At 46.9% G+C, this 20,842-nt stretch overlaps 1 long non-coding RNA gene across 1 annotated transcript in view; it reads right to left on the bottom strand.

Annotated features, from left to right (window-relative positions):
* The window catches only part of LOC138294194 (uncharacterized), a 65,797-nt gene that overhangs the window by 33,351 nt on the left and 11,604 nt on the right, over positions 1 to 20,842 (bottom strand). The window contains exons 2-4 of the long non-coding RNA XR_011203258.1: positions 10,981 to 11,018; positions 8,402 to 8,495; positions 7,489 to 7,547 (exon numbers count right to left, since the gene is read on the bottom strand). This is a non-coding gene — a long non-coding RNA (uncharacterized lncRNA). The remainder of the gene's footprint in view (positions 1 to 7,488; positions 7,548 to 8,401; positions 8,496 to 10,980; positions 11,019 to 20,842) is intronic.

Below are 20,842 nucleotides of genomic sequence, written 5' to 3'. Positions count from 1 at the left end.
GGCCCAGCGGAGCAGTGCTTGAGATGAAGGGCCCAGCGCTGTGGTGCTTGAGACAGCGGTGCCCAGCGGAGCGGTGCTTGAGATGAAGGGCCCAGCGGAGCGGTGCTTGAGACGTCGGTGCCCAGCGGAGCGGTGCTTGAGATGAAGGGCCCAGGGGAGCGGTGCTTGAGACGGCGGTGCCCAGCGGAGCGGTGCTTGAGATGAAGGGCCCAGTTCAGCCGTGCTTGAGACGGCGGTGCCCAGCGGAGCGGTGCTTGAGATGAAGGGCCCAGCAGAGCGGTGCTTGAGACGGCGGTGCCCAGCGGAGCGGTGCTTGAGATGAAGGGCCCAGCGGAGCGGTGCTTGAGATGAAGGGCCCAGCGAAGCAGTGCTTGAGATGAAGGGCCCAGTTCATCGGTGCTTGAGACCGCGGAGCCCAGCAGAGCGGTGCTTGAGATGAAGGGCCCAGCGGAGCAGTGCTTGAGATGAAGGGCCCAGTTCAGCGGTGCTTGAGATGAAGGGCCCAGCGGAGCGGTGCTTGAGATGAAGGGCCCAGTTCAGCGGTGCTTGAGATGAAGTGCCCAGTTCAGTGGTGCTTCGGATGAGTGCCCAGTTCAGCGGATCAGCCCATGGCGTGGAGGTCATTCGCCACCTGACCTGTGGCTGGCTGCGCCTTCCTGCCCACCTGGGATGGGCCTGGTGGGGCCCTCCTGGGCTGCAGTACCTGGCCTGTTGGTGTCCTCCTGCCCACCTGGGATGGGGCATGCGGGGCCCTCCTGCACAGCTGGGCTGCTGGCGGTCTTGTCGGGTGTGCTGCCCTTCCCAGCCTTCCCTGGTCGCCTGTGGCCCTCCCCCACCTTTGGCGGTGTGCCAGGTGGCACCACACTCCCTGCCGGAGCCATGGTAGGGATTTTGGTCCCAGGTGTTTTAGGCCTCTCGCGCCGGGCACTGACAATCTTCGCATGTTTTTGCGGCGGTGGGCTGCCCGTTCCTTGGCTCCCTACTGAGCTGGCTGCCCTTGAGGGTGGGGGACTCCACAGTCCATGGCAGACTGTCTTCACAGGGCCCGCTGATGTGGTGGCTGAGGTTCTGACTGGAGTCTTTTTAGATGGACGGGGTGGGGGAGTTGTTGGGAAGAGGTCAAGTTTGGAAAGGAAAATAAGTTTAGGAAGAGAGGGACAGGTAGGTGTAGTAGGTATGGGAGTGGAGGAAGAGGTTGTGGTTGTAGGAGTTTGAAGTCTGGTGTCTTTGGGTGCAGGTGCTTGGGCTGGAGGCTGTCGTGAGGTGGATGGCTGTTGGGTGGGTGGTTGCCTGCGTTTGTGTAGCTTGGAAGAGGGGGTGACAGACACACTGGGAGAGGACACAGGGGACGTGTGAATGGTAGTGGGGGTGGTGACTGCACGTGTGCGGGGGTTCTGGTGGGTGTGCTGGTGATGGACGTAGTGGCTGAAGATGTTGTGCATGCAGGTGTGAGTGGAGACGTGACAGGGAGGGAGGAGGGAGACGAGGAGGAGGGGGACACAGTGGAGGCAGTGGGTGTTGGTATGTCTGCATGTGGATGTTGCTTGTGTGAATGCCTGTGTGATGTGTGGGGCTTATGTCTGGATGAGCTTCCCTTGGGTGTTGAGGTGTGTGCAGGCTGGTCTGATGGTGTGTCTGGGATAGGCAGAGGTACAGGGAATTGGGTATGGGTGGAGGAAGTTGGAGGGGGGAGGCTAGAGACAGGGACAATTGCTGCCATCAGTGCTGAGGCCAGAGTGTTGAACGATCGCTGATGGGCAGCCTGACCCGAATGAATGCCCTCCAGGTGTGCATTACTCTGGTGCACCTCCCTTTCTACACCCTGGATGGCATTCAAAAGGGTAGACAGCCCGACAATGAGCGTTCTCAGGAGGTCAATGACCTCCTCACTGAGGGCAGCAGGGGTGACAGGGGCAGGGCCTGAGGTGCCTGGGCCGAAGGAGATGCCCACCTTCCTGGGTGAGCGGGTACGGGGCAAACGCTGAGGGGCTGCTGGGAGGGCGGTGCTGGTGCGCTGGGTGGCGGCTGTACCTGTTGTAGCGGGGGGCACGGATGTTGCCGCCACCACAAGGGAGCTCCCTTCAGAGGACGAGTCGCTGTCACTGACATCCGCACGAGTCCCCGCTGTGGAGCTCCCCTCGCCCTCCATCTCACTGGTGAAATCCGAGTCAGTTGCATGGCCTGCCATGGCCATGTGAGATGCAGCTCCCTCGTGCTCCGATGCCACTTCTCCTCCGCCTGATGATGCTAATGCACAAATGAACAGGAAGACAAAAAAAGGGGGGGTGGGGAAAAATAAAGAAATGTTGAGTGCATGCATTGGCGACACCGTTGGCGGACAGGACAGACACAGAAGCCCCCTGCACTACGCCGCGCACTTGGGGTCGACTATGCAATCCGTGGGACATGGCCTACAAGCCTATGGGCGACCTCTGCTCACATACATGACACAGGGCAATGAATAGCTGTACTTGGCACCCTACAGAGGTGGGGGGCGGGGGCACAGGGCCATGCCTTACGGAGGGGCCTAGCCTACAGATATCGCCCTGGCCTAGGGATACCCACAGCCCTCCTCCCCCACCCAGACACCTCCACTGCGCGCAAAGTCACCAGTATTTGAGTGTACTCACCCCTTTGTGTCTGCTGTGATGTCCTCACGCGCCCATCCAAATCGGGGTAGGCCACCGCCAGGATCCGGGACATCAGGGGGGTCAAAGTACAACTGGCACCCCTCCCACGTTGGGAGGCCATCCCCAGCTGAGCCTCCGCTGTCTTCCTGTTCCAGCGTCGGTTGTCCTCCCATCTCTTCCTGCAGTGGGTGCCCCGTCTCTGGTGGACCCCCAGGGTCCGGACGTCCTTGGCGATGGCACGCCAAATACCGATTTTCTGGTGGGTGCTGACCTATGTGACATGTACAGGGAGAGAAGAATAATCATCACCTTCTGCATGCTCGATGTGAGTGGCCCCCCCATCCCCACCCTTGCCATGTGGCACATGCTCTCATCTGTCGTTTGATGCATGCCTCAATCGCTCCCCTCACCACAATCTTTCATCCACCCGACTCAACACAGGCATTGGCCACAAAGCATGGTCCCAGTGTACTTACCTGTTGGTCTGGAGGACCGTAGAGTAGCGCATACTGGGGGAGGACCCCATCCACAAGTTTCTCCAACTCCTGAGCAGTGAAGGCAGGGGCCCTTTCCCCAGTCGCATGAGCCATTGTCTCTTCCAGACCGTGGTCACAGCAGCACTTGCAGTGTAGGTCCTCTCCTGTGGAAGATCAGGTATTGAGTGATTAAGCAGATAGAAAATGGCAGTCACGCCGCGCGGCGGTGCGTACCGCGGCGGTGCGTACTGCGACCGCCGGCGCACATCGTCATTGGCTCCTGAGACCCATAGGGTTCAATGTTAACCAATGCAGCTTTGCGCCGCGGTCTTCGACCGCCTACCGCCATGGTGTGCCACGCCAGCGCATTGACCTCACATCCCATTGTCGCACTTCACAGGTCAGGCAGCCGCCATTTCAAGGGCCCACATGCCTTATTTTCTACTGCGTCACACATACCTAGGCCTTGCATCAACACTCATACAAGCCATTCAATGCATTGGGAATCGTGTTATGTGCAAGCTGTGGTTACGTACCTGTGGGTTGATTGACTCTGTGCTCGCTGTTGTCCTTCATAGGCACCTTCCGCTGGGACATGCGAGGAGATGGAGAAATCTTCCCGTGTACAGACCGCTGGTGGACCTGTCGACAATGGAGGAAAGACATGTCATACTGACATACAGGCTTGACCGAGCCACTATGCAGGAACTGTGTGCCCAGCTGGAGCCAGACCTGATGTCACCAATCCGCCAACCCACAGGGATCCCCCCTCTAGCGCAGGTGCTGTCAGTACTCCATTTCCTAGCAAGTGGGTCATTTCAAACAACAGTGGCCATATCATCAGGGATGTCCCAGCCCATGTTTTCCAAGGTGTTGTCCAGAGTGTTGTCTGCCCTGCTCAAACACATGCGGAGCTACATCGTCTTTCCTGAGGTGGGGGATTTGGCTACAGTGAAGGCTGATTTCTATGCCCTTGGACATATACCCAACATCATTGGTGCCATTGATGGGACACATGTTGCTTTGGTCCCCCCCAGCAGGAGTGAACAGGTGTACAGGAACAGGAAGAGTTATCATTCCATGAATGTCCAGATGGTGTGTTTGGCTGACCAGTACATCTCCCATGTTAATGCCAAGTTCCCTGGCTCAGTGCATGACGCGTACATCATGCGGAATAGCAGCATCCCTTATGTGATGGGTCAACTCCAGAGGCACCGTGTGTGGCTATTAGGAGACTCTGGTTACCCCAACCTGTCCTGGCTACTGACCCCAGTGAGGAATCCCAGGACAAGGGCAGAGGAACGGTACAATGAGGCCCATGGGAGAACTAGGAGGGTGATCGAGCGGACCTTCGGCCTCCTGAAGGCCAGGTTTAGGTGCCTCCATATGACTGGTGGATCCCTAACGTACTCACCAAAGAAGGTGTGCCAGATCATCGTGGCCTGCTGTATGCTTCACAACCTGGCTTTGCGCCGCCAGGTGCCTTTTCTGCAGGAGGATGGTCCAGATGGTGGTGTTGTAGCAGCTGTGGAGCCTGTGGAGAGTGAAGAGGAGGAAGGCGAAGAGGACGACATAGAGAACAGGAACACAGTAATACAGCAGTATTTTCAATGACACACAGGTAAGAATCCACACCAACATATTACATATACTTAACCCCTACTACCTCTACTGTCTGACCTTTTCCCCCAGTGTATGGTAACTGAGTTGTGACTTTCCCTTCCGATTTCAGAGATGTGGGCCCCACTGCGTGACATCTGTTTTATTTCCCCATGGACTACAGCTGTGTGACATTGGTATGTTGGCATCACAATGTGAATATGCCATATAGCACGGTAATGTCTAATACATTTGTACAAAATCACAGCCAGACTCCAGATTGGTTTATGCAATAAGTGTGTTTATTACAGTGCTCTAAATTGGTGGGTGGTTGCAAATCGTTGAGGTGTGGTGGTGGAGGATTGTCCATGGCAGAGTCCAGACTATCAGTATCACAGGTGCATTGTCCAGATGCCTGTGGAAAGTGGAGCAGGGGCAGTGTAAGGTTGGACAGGGTGTCAATGTGGGACAGTGGGATGACAATCAGGGGTTGTATCCTTTGCTGGCGGGGGTCTTGGCATCTTACTCTGTCTTCTTCCTGGATCTCAGCCTCCTTCTGCAGGGGTTGGGGTTCTGGTGGCCTGTTGGTCTTGTGTCGGGGCCTCCTGTCCACTAGCGCCGGCGGTGGTGGTAGGCAGCTCTTGGTCCATGCTAGTGTCAGGGGCCCTTTGTGGTGCAACAGTGTCCTGCAATGTGGTGACTACCTGATTCAGAGCCACTACGATGGTGCCCATGGCGGTACTGATGTTTCTTAGTTCTTCCCTGAACCCCATATACTGTTGCTCCTGCAGAAGCTGGATCCCCTGAAACCTGGCCAGGACCGTCGCCATCGTCTCCTGGGAGTGGTGGTATGCTCCCATGATGGAGGAGAGGGCCTCGTGGAGAGTGGGTTCCCTAGGCCTGTCCCCCCCCCTGTCGCACAGCAGCCCTCACAGTTCCCCTGTTTCCCTGTGCCTCTGTCCCCTGGACCGTGTGCCCACTACCACTGCCCCCAGGTCCCTGTTGTTGTTGGGGTGGTGGGTTAACCTGGGTGCCCTGTAGTGGTGGACACAACGCTGATTGACGTGTACTGGGGACTGAGATATGGGCCCGCTGTGTGGGTGCTGTGCTGGTGTTCCCAGAGGGGGGAAGGTCTGCTGTGGCCTGTGGCTGTCTGAGGGAAACTGACTGTCCAGAGGTCCCCGATGGGCCGGGCTGGTCATCTAGATCCAGGGAGACAGAGGTGCTGTCATCACTGTGGGCCTCTTCTGGGGGTGGAGTGGACATTTGTGGACCCTCCTGCGCGGTGACGTGGCGTTCGGGTCCTGCAGGGGTATAAAAGTATGATTATTGCTTCTGTGTGTGCCATAGCGTGCAATGGGTGGGTGCCCGTGTACCCCTGTGCTTGCATTCCTGTGTGGGGGCTTTTGTGACGGTGGTTTGGGGGGGGGATGGGTATGTGCAGTGGGCATGCTTAGGTGATGGGTGTCCATGCTTTGTGGTCACATGCAGGGCTTGGTGTTGGGATGGGTGGGTTGTGAGGGTGAGACATTTGCAAGGAGTAGGTGTGATGGGGGTGGGGTGAGGGTGGGGGTATGAGTTGGCATGCTGGTGGGGTGGGGAGGATGAAGTAGTTAAGATTTGACTTACCAGAGTCCATTCCTCCGCCTACTCCTGCGAGGCCCTCAGGATGCAGGATCGCCAAGACCTGCTCCTCCCATGTTGTAAATTCTGGGGGAGGAGGTGGGGGTCCGCCGCCAGTCCGCTGCACCGCGATGTTGTGCCTGGATACCATGGAACGCACCTTCCCCCGTAGGTCGTTCCACCGCTTCCTGATGTCGTCCCGATTTCTTGGGTGCTGTCCCACAGCGTTGACCCTGTCCACTATTCTGCTTCATAGCTCCATCTTCCTGGCAATGGTGGTGTGCTGCACCTGTGTCCCGAAGAGCTGTGGCTCTACCCGTACAATTTCCTCCACCATGACCCTGAGTTCAGCCTCAGAAAACCTGGGGTGTCTTTGCGGTGCCATGGGGTGGTTTGGGTGATGTGTGGGGTGGATTGTGTGGTGCTAAGTGTGGTGATGTGTATTGGTGTGTAGTTTGAAGTGCGTGGTAATATTCCTGGGTGAATTGCGCATCTGGGTGCTCGGATCTCTTACCTCTGTGCGTGTTCACGAATCTCTAGGAGTGGGGGTTTGTGGGTGATGTGGGTGTGTGTTTTATATTGTGTTGGGTGTGTGGGAGTATTGTTTGTATGTGTCTCAAGTGTGTGTATTTTGAATTGTCCAACGTGGCTGTGTTTTGTAAGTGTGTGTGTATTTTGAGCGCGTCGGTGTGTACCGCCAATGGAATACCGCGGTTGAAAGACCGCCGCGTGGATTCGTGTGTCGTGATAGTGTGGGCGTATTTCTGTTGGCATGACGGTGGAGGTCTAGTCATCGCCAGTTTCTAGCTGGCCTTTGGTGTGGCGGACTTTTGTGGATGTCTGTATTTTGGAGGTTTGCCTGTTGTGGATCAGAATGACCGTGGCGGTTTACTGCGGCCGCGGCGGTGTTATGGCGGTCTTCTGCACGGCGGTAAGCGCCTTTTACCGCCGAGGTTGGAATGACCCGCATAATACCTCAAAACAATTTATTTCCATACACTTCCATAGGTCACATTAACATGAATGCTATAAAAATGTTTTTATTAATGTTGAAAATAAGTGCAATTTACTAAATATGATGAATCCCTCACCAAAGTAGAGGAACAAACACACCCAAATATGTGGATGTTAAGGTGCTCCCGCCCCAGCCCACTCCTTACCTGGCGTGCTGCTAAGTCCGGAGACGGATCGCTTCCCCTTCACTCAATCCACGCAGCTCCTGGAACAAGAAGTGAAGGAAAACAGAAGTCGGGAGGGCAGGGATATGAAAACAACAAGAGTGACAATCGACTTAAGCTTGCAGGAATGGAGACCCGGAAGTGACTCCCCAACCAACGAATTCCATTGGATGCACCCGAGGGATCAACCGGAAGGAGGGCGGAACAGGGAAGAAAAAGGGCGAGAGAAAATAGGGCATGGGGAGGCAGAGGAGCACAGAGAATGTGAAGAAGAAAAGAAACAAAGAGACAGCAGATATATCAAGAAGCAAGAACAACAAAGGAGAGGTGTGTCAAATACAGGCTTCAAACCAGACGCAACAAAACCCGACGGAGGAAGGCGACTGGGAAGACGCTGATCCGAGAAAGGAGGAGGAGGATGAGACCTGGACAAAAGAATGGTGGTGTCCATCGCCCTCTCACTACGCGCTGACACTAACACAACTCAGGAAGAGTTGTGGCCCTCGTGGCGAGTTAACCGGAGCTGGCACTGAATATTGCGGGGAGAGTTTATTTTATGTTATACTTTCAGTTTCACTTATTTCTGTTCTGGCATGATTTTTTTTTTCTTTTCCCATTCCTTCTGAATTTTTATCTTTTTTTTGGCTTGCTTCTGAGACCACTTCTTTCTTCTCTACTCCACGCAGATTGGGGAGAGGGGAGTGTTCTGCTGAAGGCATGCAGCATCTACTCCAGTCACCGTAGTGTTCTTGTGCATAAATACTATACCATTCCCCAGTGTCTGAGAGCTTTTCCACCCCTCCCATGGCCATAATCCTAACACTCTGTTGCCCAGATGAGTGACGCCACATAGGTGTATCGGTGGTGGTGTATATTATGACAGATAACAACTTACCGCAGTGTCTCTTCTTTCCCCGAGGATGACAGCAGGAGATCAGCAAGAATTCGAAGAGAAGGAAAGATATGATGGTGGGAGATCGGCAAGGATTCTAAGAGAAGGAAAGAGAACAAGAGAAAACCGTCACTCCCTGGTCACAGTTGACCCACATACACAGGACGTTCCCTTAGGAAGAAAAAAAACAAAGGAAGCATTTTTATTGTTGCAGTGAACACATATGTACTTGTAATAAACGCCAACATACAACCATGACCTAAGCCTCCTAAGCCTTATTTCTGATCCACCCTTCGACAGTGGATTAAACAGCAAATTTACGACAAATGATTGAAAATAGGTTTCTTGCAGAAATTAAGATTCACAAAATAAACAGATGCGGGTAAAGTTTTCTAACTAAAGAAACAGTGAAACACACGAAAAATACAAATCATCAACCATTTTGTGGTCACTCATCCAAAGATCTCTCTCAGAGGCGAGACTGTGTCACAGAAAAGTGCAACATGTCTACCTCTTAAGGTAAGATTAGAAAGCTTAAAAAGGAACATCATTCGAAATTACTGTGAATTAAAATACCTATCAGCAGTTCATCATATTTTTTTTGCATGTGTCCATTTTTTCAGTGGGAAGATACTTCAACTATGGAAAAATTACACGAGCAACTAATAAAAACCAGTAACGTCAGAAGAGGAAAACTGAACGACAAATAGCTACATACATCTTGTCACAAAGACACCATCTAAAGGAGAAATTCCAGTGAATAAATACAATCAGGTGGAATTTGGATGATGGCTGGGACATTTAAACAATACCCCATCTGTACACTCATACTTACACTGTGCAGGCTAAAATAAACAACACTAACATGGCACTTATACAGAGATTACTGTCAGGCAATCACTCTTCCACATATAATTAATTTTTAACAGTGAAATAAACTGGCTTTAAAAGAGCTGGGAAACATATAATGTTTTTAAACCTTTGTTTATGCATTTTTATATATCAACATAACTTAGAGTGCATGGTAATAGGGCCCAGTCTTATAATACAAAACTTAGGGACTCAATCACCAGTCTGTCAGATGGGAAGAGTCAAGACAGGTGCCAAGATAGTAAGCAAATTATAGACACCACAAATCCAAACAAACCTCACTCTGCAGTATCACCTCTCTTACATAAAGTGAGGCTGCATTTCCTCACTACTCCAGGTCCTCCTGGTCTGAGTCTGCATCCATATCACTGTGCTCACTGAAAGATTCCAACATCGCCCCAGGCCACCAAATCCTCTGTGACTTTATTATCAGTCCGAGAGACCCTCATATGTTGTTCTTCAGTAACTCCCCATTCCAGCACATTGTTAACCCATAAGACCTCGCTTGGAACCCATGGCCCCACCCATCCCATCGCTACTCTACTCTGTGAGAAGTAATGCCAATTGTAGGAGCTTGTGTGAGATCTTGCATCCCTTTGGCTGCCACACCCCTCCTCACAGGTATGCACCAGACGTGATGAGGACAGCTATGCCTACTGCTTCAGAGATTTGGGGTACTACAGTTTGCCAGAACCTATGGACCTAGACACAGTGCTAAGCTAGATGAAGGAAGGTGGCCCCCTCTTCTCCACAACAGGCACAGCTTGCCCTCCTATTAGGATCAATACAGTTGAGTTGGTTGGTGTTATGTATATGATGTGCAAATAACTGAAGTAGAGTAGCTTAAATCGATTATTGCTGGATACTGCTTTCACTGGGCTGCACACATGATTTCAGTCTGAGCCCTAAATAGGTTTTCCTAGATCTGCCTCTCACGCATCCCTCACCTTGTATCCCTGTTTGTTTGATTCCCCTCGAAAAGCTCTATAGAATAGTCCGCTGGGTGTGTGTACCAAAGTTCTTTTATAGTATCTTCCAATTTAGCAAATTGCAGGAAGTGCCCTTGTCCTACCTCAAATGCAGCCTGTGCTTCCTGAAATGTAATGAACATTTTTCCCAGCTATAGGTCCCCGCCCAGAATACACCTTTCCAAGGATATATCCCGGTCAATAGAGCGGAATGCCTCCAAATCCCATAAGGGTAACTCCCTGTCGAAGTGGGCTCTATGCAGCACCTTTTTCACCACTGTTTCCCATTTGGAAAACTTAACTGACTTTGAATTGGCAATGATAGCGATTTGAATATGCTACCCCAAATGCAGGTTTATTTCCTCTTTACCCAGACTAGCTGGAGTAAAATACATGAGCATACCTTCAGGAGACTAAATGACTGATAGTAAAATGCAGTTTGAAATTAAAAAACTATCAGCTTTAGCTTTTGTACCTCCTGAACAGGTAGGTGATTTCTACATTGCAGTTATACAGTCTGATTACTTTTCAAACAATTAAGAAATATTGGCACCAGTACTAAATTATTTTGAGGAAAGATGGATTGGCCAGCTAAACAGGTCAGATGATATGAGCACTACACGTTTTCATATTGAGTGAAGCCATTGCTATTCGACCTACTTACAGGGAGGTGTAAAAGCTAATAATGCCATTGAGGATTAGCATAATTATTTTTTCCTTTTCTACATGAAAAGCAGATCCCACCTTCCATCATTTCCTGGAAATTTTCTTCATCAGGAAATCTACAAGACAAAATTTGTAAAAAGAAAAAACTGAGTGAATGACTCCTTTAAAAGGTTCAACAATTTTCTATGTTTGGGGGTATAGAAACCTGGAAAATACTTCATATATGTTACATTATTAACATGCCATTACTCATCTGTGTTCAACTTTTAAAATGCAAATTGGCTGGAACAATACCCTTAAGTCTTCCCCTTTCCGACTTAATAAGGCATACTGTAAAAGAAAATCAGATTTAAATAGAATCTATATTTTGGTTTTAATAACCCTCAATCATATCATACATCTAATATGATTTATGAAAACAACTCCACTCCTTCACAATGCAATCCATGTATGATGCCCTTAAAAAACAGGAATATAAATTTAGTCACAAAAGACTTTATTAAAAAAACAAATAAATGGAGAAAAGAAAGTGGGGAGAGAAAAAATAGGCTTATTACAGACACCCCCTACAAGCCAATCCAAAGTGCCAAGGAATCAGTCCAAGTCTATGATAAACTTTGGGAGAAAATAAAAACAAATAATACATGAAAACTGATACACAGTATAGTAAAAGGCTAAGGAGTAACAACCCCGCCCTTCTAATTGCACAAAAAAACACACCCAAAAAATGTGTACAGACAAGATCTCTGGCAACCTGGATAAGAAAGAACAGTTATAAAAACATTAAAAAACAATAGCAAAACTGCAGTTACTAACAAACGACCTCTCTTATCTTTACTCTACAATAAAGGTATCCCTATTACTACTAATAGTTTGAAAAAAAAAATCTTATCTGACCACTGCAACTGTATCCCTCTGTCCCCGATTGCAACACTCCATTGACTGCAGAAACAATTGCAGCATCCAGAAAACACAAACAAGCACTGGCAGAGCCCATAGGTCACGGCAATGGGAGAGCTATTGGCGTTGTCAATGTCTTTTAACCATGTGATATAGCAGTGCGGCTGCTGTTCAGCAAGGCTGAAGATTGTGAAAAATTACCAGATGAAGAGTAAGTCATAGCAAAATCTTGGAATCAGGCCTCACGTGCATGCTGTAGACATCAAAGGTATTCAGGGAAATGGGCGCACCTGATGAGTGTAGTGAAATCCCTCATGTCAACGCTAACCTGCAGTTTTCCTGTCATCAACCAAGTTGCAAGGGTTGGTGTGCAGCTGTACAGAAAGCCTGCAGAAGAATCTTAGAAAGCTCTCCATGAGGCAATTGCACAAAATGTGTATCACTGTTGGAAATAGCGTTTTTTGTGGGGTTATCACCAAACATATTGCCTCTGACCTCCTGTTTTGACTGTGTGCTGCAATTCATTTTTGCTTGCTTTAGGACTCTGGGCACTTTACCACTGCTGACCAGCGCTAAAGTGCAAGTCCTCCCTGTCTAAATTGTATTGGTAGTTGATGTATCCATGATTGGCATATTCGATTTACCAGCAAGTCCCTGTGAGATGCACTTTGTGTGCCCAGCACCTGTAAATCAAATGCTACTAGTAGGCCTGCAGCACTGGTTGTGCCACCCAAATGAGTAGCCCTGTAAACATATCTCAGACCTGCAAAACAGAAAATGGTGGTCAATGCCTAGTGTTCGCAAATCTGCATTTAGATGTATGACAAATGAATTAAAGTTGCAGTAGAATTGTTGCGGGTGCCAACCCGGTAAGAACACCCGACCACCACGGGTGTTGGAGCACTGATCACTAACAAATGAACTGTGCTAGAACAAATATCTAAGAGTACGAGGGCACACCAAAGGTAGTCTGGAAATCAATTCCAAAGTGGAAAGATAAGTCCAAATCCAAACACAATGTGGAGGTTGAAGAGATTTTATTCTTCGTGGAACAAATATATTCTGCGATCAGCCAACATGTGTTTTGTCACAAGGACTTTTTCAAGGCGAGATTATGGATGTAGGTAGTTCTACTTAGAAAAATTGGATAGTTTTCAAAAGTCCAAAAACGTGTATGCACCAGGTCTGGTAAAAGATGTACCATGTACCGAAATAATGCTGCTAATTAAATTCCTAGTAGGCAGTCTTTAAGTCATGGATATGAGTTCAAATGAAGAGAAAGGCCATGATAAGCCAAAAGGTAAGCTCACGAAAATTCAGTGGACGCGACAGGGAAGTGAAAGTATAGGTATTACGTGAAACTCAGAAAGGCCTGCCACTGCTGTGTCTGTGTGTGCAGTTTTAAACTGCCATTTCAACCGGGGAATGGCACCCACTTGCCAGCTTCACACCCTCTCTTTTACTACTTGTACGACACCCCTAAAGTATGCCCAAGGCAGTCCCATAGGCAGGATGCAATGTATTTAAAAGGTAGGATGTGTACTGGTGTGTTTGACATGTTGTGGTAGTGAAATACTGCCAAGTGTCTTTTTCACTATTGCAAGGCATATCTCTCCCTTAGGATAACACAGGGATTACCTTAAAATATATTTTAAGTGTAATTTCCCATTGGGAGAAGATGGACATGTGGAGTTTGGGGTCTGTGAACTCACAATTTAAAAATACATGTTTTGGTGAAGTTGGTTTTTTAATTGTAAGTTTAAAAATGCCACTTTTAGAAAGTGGGCATTTTCTTGCTTAACCATTCTGTGCCTCTACCTATCTGCTGAATACACATCTGGGTCAGGTTGACAGTTAAACTGTCTGTGCATTCACTTTAGACAGTCGCACAAAAGGAGATGAGGTGTGCCCCGCACCAGGCAGATGGGTCTTCCTGAGCTAGAGTGGAGGGAGAAGCTGACACTTGCACCTGAATAAGGCTGTCCCTCACACCACACAAAGGAATCTACAACCTCCCAGAGTGTGTCTGGGGCCAGGGCAAGGAAAGGCAGGGCCTTGTGCACTACAAAAACTTATTTTTGAAGCTTGCCTACTTCAAAGACAGGAATGGGTGTAAGTACTGGACCTCTGACACCACAGAGTGAGAATCCTTCTGGATTGAGGACATTCTGCAGGGAAGAAGAGCTGGATCCTGTAGTAGTGACTGCCACTGTGCCTCTTGCTTTGTTGTGCTGGCCTGCTGCTTGCTGCTTCTGTCCTGGTAGTGAAAGGACTGGACTTTGCCTTTCTAGATCATGCTTCCAAAGGTATTTTAAGGGCTCGGATTTAGCTTGCCTCATGTTAAGAAGTCTCAGGGGCATCAAAGATTTCATCTGCAGGTGCCTGGGCTCTTCTTCTGAGAGTTCCAACTTGCCAAGTGGTGCCAACCCCAGTCTCTGGGCCCTTGGAAGTGCAAGCTGGTGATCTGAAGGATAAAATTCACACATCAACGCGCCACGCCAGAAGAATCAACGCAGCACTTGTCTCATGGCTGAAAAATCGATGTAGCCCTTGTCTTCCAGCTGCAGAATCAACACAGTACCTGTTTCACTGTGGTCCCATCAACACAGCGTGTCTGGATTTTCTACACATCGTCCCTGGGTGCCAATTTTTCATTGGCCCCACAATGCAGCAAGGAACCGAGGCTGCATGTCCAAAAATCAACGCATCTCCTTTCCTGCGGTTAAAGAATCAACAAATCGCTCCCCTGCCTGTACGGAGCCAACTCACCTCACCACCTTACATGCGAGGAAACAATCAAGGCATCAGCTCCCCATTAAGGAACCAAAGCATTGCTTTGCTTTTCCACTGCCTCACCTCCCCTGTGGTCCGCATTGTCTTTGTTTTTGATGCATCCTAGGAACCTTGTGCTAAAGAGATACATCCATTGATTCCTATGGCTTGAGGCTTGCTTAAACTTTTTTAAAGAGATATTTTTACTTGTTTATGTTGGATTTTTGTCATTTTGGTCATGTTTTACTAGACTAGAGTGAGGGTCCCTACTTGGACAGGGTGCAAACCACTGCCAACTAGAAACCCCATTTCTAACAATCACTATAATTTAAAAGGACTGCTTACATCATACTGACATTGATGGAAAATCCTTTTGAACGAACAACTTCTTTAAAAAATATAGTTTAACATTTGCCTTTGAACATACATGTATTAAGCTTCACGTCTACACATCATATGGTTGTTTTAGATGTTTATTCTAGTGTAGCAGTTGAGAGGCCATGCTGCATGCGGAATTGTAAGCCTTTAATCTGCTTTGCATACGCTTACCTTCTCCCCATCCCCACGCACTGTCCTCACTTTTTATAAAGATCACTTGAGTTTATTAACAAACTTTGCTCTACCTAGTGATTATACTTCAGGTACAAGAAAGACTGAGAGAAAGACGGGTGTGGAAAGCAATACAGAGAAACTTGGACAACATGCAGAAAGAGACTACGCAATACAAAACAATAAAGCCATACTGAGCAAGGTGGGGGGAAAGGAGATAGAAAGATGCACAGGCAGGCAGACATAGATATGCGGATAACAAGAAAGATGGGAGAAAGTGTGTGCATGGGGGTAGTGATGAAGTGAGAGACTCAGACAGCAAAAGACAGGCAGAGATAGAGAAAGAGATAAACAACAAGAGGAAAAGGATAGAAAAGACAGCATAGAGATAGAAGAATCAAAGACAGCTAGAGATTCTAGTGGGTTAGACCGATAGAAGAATCAAAGACAGCTAGAGATTCTAGTGGGTTAGACCGAAGACATATTCTATGATGCAAAGAAAGAGAGACATATGTTTTGCACTTTACTGTAGATGTGAATAAATATCTTCCAGAATTAAAAAGAATTAAAAAGTGTATTTCTTTATTAAACACTACCAGGCACGCACACAGAGGTCCAGTACAGCACAATCACAGAATCATAAACTACTTTCAGATGTGCACATGTGAGAGGCAGGTGAGTCAGTGTTCAGTGCTGCCACACAGACAGGCTCTGAGCGTGATGGGTGCAGCCACTTGCCTGCTTTGCAGGGTTCTTTGTAGTCTATTGTTTCTGCCTTCTCCTTGTCAGCAGCATCAAATCAGTAATGGAAATCAAGTCCATGACAGGAGAGCTTCCCCCAAAGAGTCAAGTCTGCAAGGAACAGTGTGATCCAGGCAAACATTGTCATCAGAGGGCTGGGTTGAACAATGATGGATGGAGGGGCAAGCAAGCAAGGAGGGGGCAAGCAACAATGAGGGAGGGGGTGGGGGAACGGCTCAAGCAGCAAAGCGGGAAAAGGTTAAGGGATGGGCAAGCATCACCGGGAAATCCTGTCACTTTGAAGTCAGAGGACAAAAAGTAAAGAGGCACCCTCAAAAACAGCGCCTGACATTTGACCTTGGTCTTTAAATGCACAGCAAATGTGACAAGATAAGAACAAGATTTACAGGCCTGTTTACAGAAACTGAGCTTAGAGCGAGAGAAAACATGAGCGCTTGTGTGAAGGGCTCTTTAACAAAGAAAAACGTAATTCCTAAAACAGTTCCTAAAACAGGAGCATTGGATGGATAGTAGTAATTGGTCCATTCTCTCAGGGAGGTCCTAACACAGGAAGAGGCATGACGCAAGCATGCGATGGACAAATGTGGAGAAAGAATATGACAGCGACGATGGAGCCAGCAAATGGGAAGCCTATGAGCAGGCTGCAGACCATATATAGAATACAACAGGCTCTCTGACTAGCCAATAACTAAAAATGAAGGCATTACAACAGAAAAAGGTTGTTTTATACAGTAGAAATCAATGATAAACTGTTGAAAAAAGGAAAAATAGACATTAGAAAGGGTTTATTGTTTTAAACAAATAAATAATTAAATTTGACATTTTTGAAAATTTGATGTTATAAGAAAAATGGCTGTCGAAAAAATGTAATACTTAGAAAGGTATTTGATAACATCAATGTTAATAAAATGAATTAAAGAGAATATAAAGACCATGTGTGGTTATTAAACCTAACTCAATAATTACCACATTAAAATTCAAATTTATAATACAAAATGTATGATGCATTATGTATTGTATGCTTATAAATAACTCATCCACTAACCTTAAAATGAAAAAATAAATAACATTTTAAGAAATAAACCTCTCTCCTCCATTGATTAAAAATGCAAATTAAAGTCAGACCCCACCAAAAATACCCACCCTGAGCCCTAAAAGTAAACATAATTACCCCAATACTTAATAGTAACCCTCTCTCAAAACAGCTACACAAAATTAATACACATCCCACCAAGGATCCCTGTCACCATTGCAACTAATCTCTAACACTTAACACATTAACCCCAAATTACATAAAATAAATACCCATTCCCAAAAAGATAACCACCACCGAACCCTAAAAATAAATAACCCAATCCTCATATTATAACCCTCTCTGTCAAACAGCTACATAACATTAAGACTATCAATACAAGGACCCTATCACCCTTAAACTTATCCCTAAAACCTAAGCTATTAACAGAAATATAAAACACACACACACCTCAGCAAAGTAAATACTCACCCTGTACACTAAAACGCCCCAACAATCCCCTCAGTACCCCTAAAATCTTAACACCCGTTCTTGAGCACTAAAACTCCCTTAATACCTCATAACCATTAATCCCTTGAACCCTATAAACCCCTTCCTACACTTATTTGCCACCCACTCCTCAGCCCTAAAAACGTACTATGCCTACACACGACCCATCCATGAGCCCTAAAAGCTCCTTACTACCTCTTTGCTCAACCCATCCCTGAGCCTTAAAAATCCCTAACTACCCCTATGCGCAACCCATTCCTAAGCCCTATAACAACCTAACTACCAAGGTACCTACCCTATTCCTGAACCCCAAAAAAGTAATAATATGCTTGCCTTCATGAAGTAAAGACTCCTGATGTAAAGTAATGCAATCCCCAAAGTACAAGTTACTTTGATGTAAAACATCTAGTTAACGGTACCAATGACTGCAGAGTAAGGAAGGCACACCAGTAAAAAGAGAGGCTTTGTGACTGCAGAGAATGCCAAGAAGGACATTCTGATCATGCAGCTGATATCATCCTGGATTAGACCCGCTGTAATCTGCTGACATGGGACTCTTCCTTGTGGATCATGTATGCAGAGGGTAGACACTGCCTACAGTAGGCAGACTGATGTGTGAGATTAAAGGAGCACTAGTCTGCACACTGATGATGAACATGCCTAGAATGCAATACTGTAGCTTTAGGCCTGCTTCTAAGGGAATGGACACAACATGATAAAGGCCAGAACTGAGTCTAGGAGATAGAGAATTACCATGATCTTCTTTCATGTCTGATATAGAAACTCTAATCTAGAAACACCACTCCGGTCTTAGTCCACACAAGGGGAAAGGGGAAGTACACTTTGTCTTTAAATGAGGAATCCCCCTTTTCCTGGGCTGACTGCTCTTCATGGCACAGCCCTGCTGGACTTCTGTTCTGCTGTTCTGTTTTGAGTCTACGCCTATTGAGGTTTTGAGACTGAATTCTATAAACAACCTTTCCTATTTATTAAAGTTTGAGTTTGTAATTAAGTGGTTGCACCACTTTGTAAACCCTTGTGCTACATTATGCCTGCGCCAGGCATAATGTATGCAAGGGGGGGCGTTCTGGCCCTGGGAGACCCTAGAAAATAGCGCAATTAAAAATGCAAGATTTCACTGCACCATTTTTTGCGTCCATTTTAATGCCTGCCCAAGGCAGGTGTTAAAATGACACACCCATATTAGTCTATGGCCCTCCCTTTACTTTGCAGGATTATCGCCATAATTTTTGGGGCTAATCCTGCAAAGGGCCACAATAACCTCATAATTTGTGACACAATTATTCTAATGTGCGCCATGGTGAGCCATATTGTAAATGCGGCGCACACATGGTGTTGTTAGGGTGTCAGGGTGACGCAAGAAAAGTGGCGCATCAGGATTGATTTCCCACTTTCTTATAAATGTACCCCTCTACTGATTTGTATTGTGCTTGTGTGGCTTCAGTCCAAGTTAGTGATCATTGGTTTCACACCAAGTGGCAAGTCAGATCGAGAGGATCTAACTGATAAAACATCAAGGCTGTGACTGCCAATCCTGCATGATCTGGTGGCCCATCTTACCCTTTGCCTTCCTTGACATGCAGACGGCACACAGTTTAATTGAACAAAAAAACGCTCTTCATAGGCTAACACTCTAAGTCTGACATGTGGATGACTAGATGGTGTCTCTATAGCACTCAAAAACCCCACCTTCAGATACTGTTATCCTAACTAGATTATATTAATTTCCATTTAATGACCAGCTTTCCGATTTAATCTTCCAAATTATGTTCTTTCTTATAAACAAGTGGACTTGTAAAGCACAGAATCACCCAGAGAAGCACGTTTGAAGTGAATACACATTATCTATTGTCATAGTCCTCAGTGGTAGTCTTTTTCTTGACCTCAGGGGGACGAAAAGTTGAATTTACCTCTAGGATTTGAGCTGATAACAATGAGGTAAAAACACATTTTTGCAGTAGATGTATTAGTCCACAAGGCCAATAGACCTTGCTAATCATGATGATGAAAGTATCGAATTGGGATAGCATTTCAATGTCAGAATACCCTCAAATCACTTTTGAAAAGATGCAAGCATTGTAAATGAACATTGTAAATGAAACTACAAAAAAACAGGAGGAATTATAGATCATAGCCAGACTCCACAAACTAGGACCCAAAATGAATCACAGAGGGACTAAGCTATTTTCCCAAAGCTACGTCTTTAAGGGCCTTCGAGGATTTGGAGGCTGGGAAGAGCATGGACTTTCACATTAATATTACAGATAAAAATAGCACATACCAACAATCCTTTTAGTGATCTGAAACCATACTCTTGAGTGCAGTGTCATGGTCTGTAAAACAACATGTGTTCGTGACTCAACCCTTGAGACATTAGCATTAACTGAGAACCATATGTGACATATATACTGCAAGTGTGAGCAAGAGAGACAGGAAGCAGGGTCAAAAGGTCAGCTCCCAGCGGCAACAGAGATGTTGGCAACTGCAAGGCCTGGACTGGGAGAGTGAATGAGAAAGTACAAGAACTAGACGCTGCACAGTCAGATGTGCCCAGCCTGAAGTTGGCTGCTGTGTTCAGCAAACTAAGAGGCGCACACAATTTACCTCCCTATTTCTCTGCCACATAAACTATTATCCAGTACTGGTTTATCAAATGTAGGTCACGAAGGGCAGGATCCGCGCTAGATTTGCACGATAACCATTGTGTAAATAAAGGACTTCCATTTAGAATCCTGTATTTTATTGTGTTTTAGATTGACTGTATAATATCGTTTCTTAGAGTCACCGCATGTAATTGTAGCTTATAGTACTTCGGGGTGATTGGAAAATCTAGCTTGGATCCCATCTCCTGGACATGGGCTTTGCGCTGGACATCCCTGGTCTAGTGCCAGTGCTCAGATGACCCAAATTAGGACACACACGCTTTGAATTTTTTAAATATAAGTTGTTTTACAGTACCTTAAAGAACATTTTCAAAGAGTCTGCAGTATAATCCATTTACGAAACATTTACACGTTTTTCTTCATATACTGTGAACCCCTGTCCACTAACCTACGTTTCAATCTATCACCTGAAAAGGACTGAAAGTTCATGTCTGTTTAAAGGGCTGTTCCAACCCATTGAGAAATGTGTCCAAATGCCTGATGGCAAAACTGCATGGATGTGCCTCTGAAGGAGTACAGTTTGGCTTATGTATGTGCAAATGACTAGGAAAACAAAGTCCAACTACCCTTTGTTAAGGTTGAGCATACCAGCGCGCAAGCGCTGCTTTTCTGACATGTTAGAATGTATCTGGGTTTTTAACAACCACGCCGACCGCAAGCCCATCGCTATCACTCGTTTATGGGCTTGCCCTTCGAAAATCCTTTATTTTCGTTTGTAAATGCTTTTTGTTTGTTCCTCCTTGGGGCTGTT

Source organism: Pleurodeles waltl, chromosome 4_2, assembly GCF_031143425.1.
Source record: "Pleurodeles waltl isolate 20211129_DDA chromosome 4_2, aPleWal1.hap1.20221129, whole genome shotgun sequence".
Taxonomy (NCBI): Eukaryota; Metazoa; Chordata; class Amphibia; order Caudata; family Salamandridae; genus Pleurodeles; species Pleurodeles waltl.
This window is presented reverse-complemented; position numbering and strand designations above follow the sequence as displayed.